Here is a 7,433-nt window from a genome sequence, read left to right as displayed (position 1 = left end):
AGGAATGACCAAGAGAAGATAAATGGCTAAAGAAAGGGGATAGATATTTATAACGTACTTCCTATTACCAGGTATTTTGCATATATTATGTTACTCAATCTTCACAAAATTTTTAATTTCAGGGAATGAAAGGGAAGGGGAGGGAAGGGAGTGGCTATCAGCAGGGGGCCATGCTGTGAAGGGCTTTGAATTTGGCTGCATGAGAGAGTGAATGAATGAATGGAGTTTATATCTGTATTACTTTATTGGTGTAACAAAGTACCATGAACTGGGGGCTTTCAACAGCAGAAATTTCTTGTTTTACAGTTCTGGAGGCTAGAAGTCCAAGATCAAGGTATCAGCAGAGTTAATTCCTTCTGAAGCCTGTGAGAATCTGTTCCAGGCCTCTCTATCCTAGCATCTGGTGGTTTTCGGGCAATCCTTAATGTTCCCTGGCTTGTAAATGTATAACCCCGACCTCTGTCTTTATCTTCTCACGGGGTTCTCTCCATGTGCATGTCTGTGTCTGTGGCCCAAATTCACCTTTTTATAAGGATACAATTACATTGGATTAGGGCCCACCCAGTATGACCTCATCTTTAATTACATCTGCTCCGACCCTGTTTTCAAATGAGGTCACATTCTGAGATACTGGGGGTTAAGATTTCAACATCTGAATTTTGTAGCGGGGCGGGGGACACAGTTCAACCCATAACAACGGCTAAGTGGAATCTTGAGAAAAGCTGAATTTAGCAAATTTAAACAGATTACTTAAGGGCCTCTATGGTGATTTCACAGCCTCGCGGAAAAATCTCTCATACTCCTCCCACTGAGACGTGGGGCCTCTGTTCCCTCCCCTGGAATCTGAGACAGAGTATGGTGGAAATGCTATGTGACTTCCAAGGGTGGATCATAAAAGGCCATGCCACTTCCACCTCGTTTGCTGGAATATTGGGCTGTACCTAAGAAGTTTGAATACCCTGAGGCCAGACCTCTGAGAAGCACATGGATATTCTCTGGCCAGCATTCCCAGCTGAGCCCAGTCCAAAAGTTATCCTGTTGAGACGCCAGACAGGTAAGTGAAAAAGCTACCTGGGAACTGCACACTCCAGCCCCAGCTGTTCTAGTCCCAGCTGGTAGAGGCTTCTGAGGTAAAGCCCCAGCCCTCGTGGAAGACAGGGCTGTGCCCTGTCTGGATTCTCAGCCATAGAATCAGTGAACATAAAAAATGTTTCTTGCTTTAAGCCACTAAGTTTAGGCTGTGTATTATCAGCATCCTCCAGAGAAACAAAACCAATTCCACCTCTATCTCCATCTCTCAAGTCCAAAGGCAGCTGTAGGCAGAACTCCCTCTTTCTCAGGGGACATCAGTCTTTTTATCTCTTGAGGCCTTCAACCAATTAGATGAGGCCCGCCCACATTATAGAGGATAATCTGCTTCACTGAAAGTCTACTGATATAAACATTAATCTCATCTAAAAAAATACCTTCACAGCATCACCTAGACTAGTGTTTGACCGAATATCTGGGTACCATGGTCTAGCCAAGTTGACACATAAATTAACTATCACATACTGGTTTGTTACACAGCAGTAGCTAACCAGAACAGCCCCCTGCAGCCTCTCAGCCTGCTGCTGCACTGTGTGACTTTCCAAGTGGGTGATAATAAGTTCCATTTTCCAATTTTATTTGGTCAAATTTCCTGCCCTCCTTCCCTCTCCCTCCCCCTTTTAAACAGAGATCTTTCGGGTATGTTGTTCTGCAGATCACATGTTAAGAATCTTGAGTGTAGCAGTTAAGAGTCCCTGATTTGGAGTCTGACAGAATTACATTCAGTTCTTGACTGTACTAGCTCCTAGCTGTGTGACCTTGAGTAATTTAGTAAACCTCTCTGGGTCTCAATATCGTCATCTATAAAGTAAGATAATCATACTGACCTTGGTGCTATTTTGAGGAGTGAATTAAATGAGCCATGGAAAGGGCTCAGTCCAGCACCTGGGCACACATTTTTAAAAATTCATTCATTCACAAGTAGGCCCCAGATTTTACCAGTCTGTGGTGATGTATTTCCTTTTAAGATTTCCATTATGAGGCTCAAGCTTCCATCCCACTCAATTTCTAGAAGATTCTCCCCCTCCCACTTTCCCTTTCTTCCTTTCTGTGTGTGTGTGTGTGTGTGGGTGTGTGTGTGTGTGTGTTTGTTTCTCTTCCTCTTTTTCCTTTGTAAAGCCAGGCTTCCCCCACTGGGGAGCGCATGCATGTTTCACAAATTCATCTTGCTTGTCCCCGCGGTCAGCCGCGGTTCTCTGGACCACTGCTTCACGTTTCCCACAAGGCACTGCTCCTTCTGCTTTAGCTCCCCTCCTTCAGCCTCCAGCTGCCGCTCTGCCCCGCGCACCTCCCCTCAAGCACGCGACAGACCTTGCTGCCCACGGTGGCAGCAAAGAACAGGCTGCAACTTCTATGCTGACTTGACTGAGCGTTCCAGGGCGGTGGGAGGGGAGCGGAAGTGAAGTGTCGGCTTCTAACTGCGACTGGAGGGAACGTGCTCAGAGACCAGAGACCCAACTCGCTGGATGCTTACGGAGTCCGCCCCGCCCCCGCACTGTGTCAGTGCACCCGGTGCTCAGGGCATTGCCTGCCTTGGGGTTCACACCTACCGCCCAGCCTAAGACCCACCTCTCCGCATCCTCATTGTCTGACCTCATTCCAGGGCGATGGGCAGTGAGAATATCCACTGCCTTTAGGAACAATCTGGCCTGAATCATCAGGGAGATGATGTATGCCCTGCGGTCCTCTGTATTAGTCAGAGTCCTCCAGAGAAACAGAATCTATAGGATATATACAGTTGACCCTTGAACAACATGGATTTGAGCTGCACGGGTCTGCTTATATGCAGATTGTTTTCAATAAATACATACAGTACTACATAATCAGTGGTTGATTGAATTTGCAGACGTGGAACCATGGATACAGAGGGCTGACTACGGGACTTGAGCGTCTGCATATTTTGGTATCCATGGCGGGTCCTGGAACCAATCCCCTGCGGATACTGAGGGATGACCATATGTGTATATACATGTATATATATACGTGCAGAGATTTATTATAAAGAATTGGCTCACATGATATGGAGGCTGAGGAGGACGTACCCAGAAGAGCCAGCCTGAAGGCCTCAGGTCCAGAAGAGCCAATGCTCTAAGTTCCAGTCTGAGTCCAAGTGTGAAGGCAGAAGACTGATGTCCCAGCTCCAGGAGAGTCAGGGAGAGAGAGAGAGACAGGGATAAAGAGAGTCCTTCTTTCTATTCAGCCTTTTCTACTCTTGAGGCCTCCAACAGATAGGATGAGGCCCACCCACACTGGGGAGGCTGATCCTCTTGACTCACTGATTCAAATGTTACTCTCATCTGGAAACACTCTCACGGCCACACCCAGAAATAATGTTTCCCTAAGTACCTGGGCACCCCACGGCCCAGCCAAGTTGACACAAACGATTCACCATCAAGCTTCATACATCCGGGCCCAGCTGCCCATCGTCGGCACACCCTGAGTTTGCAGGGCATCCATGGCCAGGCCAGTCCTCTGCCATGCCTCCCTTCCACGCGAGGGCAAGTGAGGTCTTAGCATCTTCCATCCTCCATGCACATCTTTACATGTTGACATGCAGCACCTCATCACCTACAAACAGCTGCTCAAACAAGAACTCACACAAACTCCCCAGAACCTGCACTAATTTAAAGGCTTAGAAGGTCTAAATCCACAGAAAGAAGGAACAAGTTGCCAGGCAGAAAGCCGATTCATTTAACTCCCATGGAAAGAGAAGAGGCATTGGAATTAGTTGAACATGGATTCAAATGCAAGTCTTGCCCACACCTGTGCAGTTTCTGCTCCTATGAAATGGGGACGGTCCCAGCTCCTGCTTTAGAGAGCGGACGTGAAGATGACATGACAAACACTTAAAAAGGTGCCTGGCACGTAGCACATCCTCAGCAAATGATGGCTGCTGCTGTTATTACTATTTGTACTACTTTTATTATTACCAGATTAAAAGTAAAAGTATTACCAGAGATTTCGATGCCTTAAGATCAACAGGGCCACAATATTCTTGACTGGAAGTCAGCAGGGGAGGGGCCACTTATCCCTGTGATAAAGTTTGGAGTTGAATTGGAAATATTCTGAAGTGTGTTCTAGCAGCCTTTTGTTGTAAGGGAAGAAGCCTGGGTTTGGGGTTCTGACAGGTGACACGGGTTTGAACCACAGCTTTGACTCATTAGCGATATCACCTTGACCAGGTGATGAATCCCTCCAAAACCTCGGTTTTCACATCTGTAAAGTGGGGATACTGATATGGGTTGAGGACAGGAATGGCAACGATGTAAGAGAACTACGGAGCAGGGAGATTGTCACACTGTAGGTCCTCAGAATCTGGGAGCTTTTTAATATTGTCATTGTACCTTTTCTTTCCTAGACACAATTCAACAACCCATAACGGACACTAAAGTGACCACTTTCAAGTTGCCCCAGGAAGACGGTGGTGTGCTCTGCAATCCTAACCCCAGAGGAGTACTGTGATGGATATCCATTGTTTTTATCTGCCCAGCACCCATCTCCCTTCTTCTGGGTATGGCACCCCAATTTTCGGGGGGAAGGTAGGGAGTACTCACCACTCTGACACCCTCAGTCCATATGGTTCAGATAGGATTGGCCTCATACTCCAGATACAGGCTTGGGCATGTGACCCAGGTCTAGCCAATGGGTATATTTCATCCTCCAGTGGCACAGTGACTGGTTCAGGTGACCCTGTGAGACTCTCTTCTAGGAGCTGATAGGTTGGGAGCAACAGGGACCATCTTTCCCATGAGAGAGACGCCAACACAGAGAAAGACAGGTGGGAGATATAGAGAGAGACTGAGCCTGATGACACGCTTAAAGCCCCCGCATTGAGCTGTGCCTGAAGATTTCTTCCTTGGTCGATGTTTGAGTTCCAGGAGGCAACAGATTCCCTTTTGGGCTTAATGCCATTTTGATGTGAGGTTAAATGATTTGTAACCAAACACATGCTAACCAATGTAATTTCGCCCTCTCCCTGCTCCTGTTGACGTACCTGTCACTCCTGGTGGCCTGCAATAAGAACATTTCACCAGCAAAAGAGAATTTCTTTCAGTTTTCCTGTGTTGTCTCAAAAGAGCCTGGTTTACATCCCCAACAGAGATGCTTATAATTGGCCAATGAGAGCAAGGAGCCAGGGTGGCGTATGTGTGCCAACAAATCATTCAAGCAGGCAAAACTCTTGGGGTTTTATAATTATGTGGAAAGGCCTAAGATTCCAGTAGGGGTAAGCAAATTAAAATTCTCCCAGGGGCTCAGGGCTTCTGAATGCCGGTTTCTGATAATCTTGTTTATGTCCTGGGGTAAATAAATCCATCTTTTGTTCTGTGTTATTTAACCCTCAGCACTGTTTGTAATTAAAGGGGTGGAGGGTGGAGAAATGAATGAGTTCTTTAACTGGCTCTGTTCTGGGTGACACGGAGTAAGACAAAAAGGGGGTAGCCTGCTCTGCCCTGGGAGCCGGTGATAAAACCTGGGGCAGCTGGTGATCAAGTGGCAAAGGGGCGGAAATCTGCTGTCATTAGTGTGATCAGTGAGCACAGGCTGCGCCTCCGCTGGTCTGTGCCAGGGTCCTCCTGAGACACAGAGAGAACCAGGGTGAATGTGGCTGGTTTCAGAAGTCACGCCACCCCTACCCCCAGTCACGGACACCCTGGCGGCACTATTACTCAGCCCACCTTCCACTTTCCTACCGCCATGGCTCTAGGGGTGGGAGGATGACAAAATAAAGCAGACAGAATCCTACTAGATGGTCAGATAAAGAGAAAGTCCATTTACAACATAATACAATAGAAAGGGGATAATGAACACAAGCAATAACAGATGCGTTAGCTCCCATGGGTTGAGTGCTTTCTACGTGTCCCCTGCATCGGCAGGCGGACTCTCAACCACTGCGCCACCAGGGAAGCCCCATGCTTTCTTTTAATGTTGTCAAGAATTCCATGTTATTGGCATCACTGTCTGCAGTTTTTGGAGGAAGACATGGAGACAGAGAGGTTAAGTGACTTGCCGGAGATCCCTTGGCTATGAATGACGAAGCAGGCGTTCACCTCCAAGTCAATCAGACTACAAAGCTACGCTTGTGTTGACTGCATAACGCCTCCCCAGTGCCTTTCTGGAACTCTGCTTTGTCCCTCTAGAGCTTTAAAAAATTTTTAAATCAAGTCTCGTACTCTCTCCGGGTCTCAGAGTCCCATCTATAAGATGGGGGTAACGACACTTTTATGCAGCAGGGTACGTGGATGCAAGCAACAGAAAAAGACTTTGGTTAATTTAGGCAAAAAGGCAATGTTCAGGAAGGATATCGGGAGCTCATGGAGCTCTGGTCTCTTCTGGTCCTGTGGAGGGAGAGGGGTCCAGCTCCCACCAAGAATCTCCCAATGGGGGATTTTCCCCCAACAGGAAGTGTGTTCAGATGCTGAGTAGCTAAAATACCCTCCTGCCCTGACTTTCTAATAGGGCTGTGTGGTGATGGGTGTCTCAAGCACCAGGCATGACATGTAGTAAATGCCCAGTGCATGGTAATTATTATTCTTATTAATAATAACTAGAAAGAGCCAGCTCAGCCTGTCTGCACACTTGCCATACACATCCTGGGCCGCTTTTCCTGTGGGATGATTTAGATTTCCTTTATGAACAGAGACATATCCTCGAGACAGAAGGATGCTGGCATGTCTTCAGATTGGTCACTAAAGCGTGTCCTAAATTGAGAATAAATCAAAACAGATTGCATCTAATTTCTCACTGTTCCAAGCAAGAAATTATCTTTTTAAGGGAAACACCATGACTTTCAAGCTGTTTGCAAACACAGCGCTTGTCAGTGTCTTGTCTTGGGTTTGGCTTGGATTTCTTCTTTAGACTCTCTGCCCCCAGGGCATTAGCCGGGTTTTCAGAGAGAAGAGGCACGAAGAATCCACTTTTCTCACTTCTTCCTTATGGTATTAGGAGACTGGTAAGCCCTACTCTTCCCACAGTTGGCTGAATGGGTTCTTATGGGGAAAACATGGGCTTTGGAGCCAGACAGACCTGGATTCAAATCCCGACTCTACTGTATCCTGCTGTATAAACTTGGGCAAGTCACTTTATTTCTACAGGTCTTTGTTTCCTCATCTTATAAATGAATGATCACTATTATTTACTTCCTAGAGTTTGCAGTGGGCGGCAGTAACTGTTGGTTTGGCTCAGGGCGGCTGCTGGCCTATTTGATACCTTTGTCTGAATTAGGAAAAGGCATTCCTTCTTCTAGCAGACGTTTCTGGGGCCAGGGTGCATGGCTTGTTGAGCAGAGCACAGGGGAGGCTTTTATTTCTTCTTTAGCCCTTCTGCTGGTGCCCTTGTATAGTGTG

The sequence above is a fragment of the Lipotes vexillifer genome, unplaced genomic scaffold (genome assembly GCF_000442215.2).
Source record: "Lipotes vexillifer unplaced genomic scaffold, Lipotes_vexillifer_v1.1 scaffold2030, whole genome shotgun sequence".
In the NCBI taxonomy this organism is placed as follows: Eukaryota; Metazoa; Chordata; class Mammalia; order Artiodactyla; family Lipotidae; genus Lipotes; species Lipotes vexillifer.
This window is presented reverse-complemented; position numbering follows the sequence as displayed.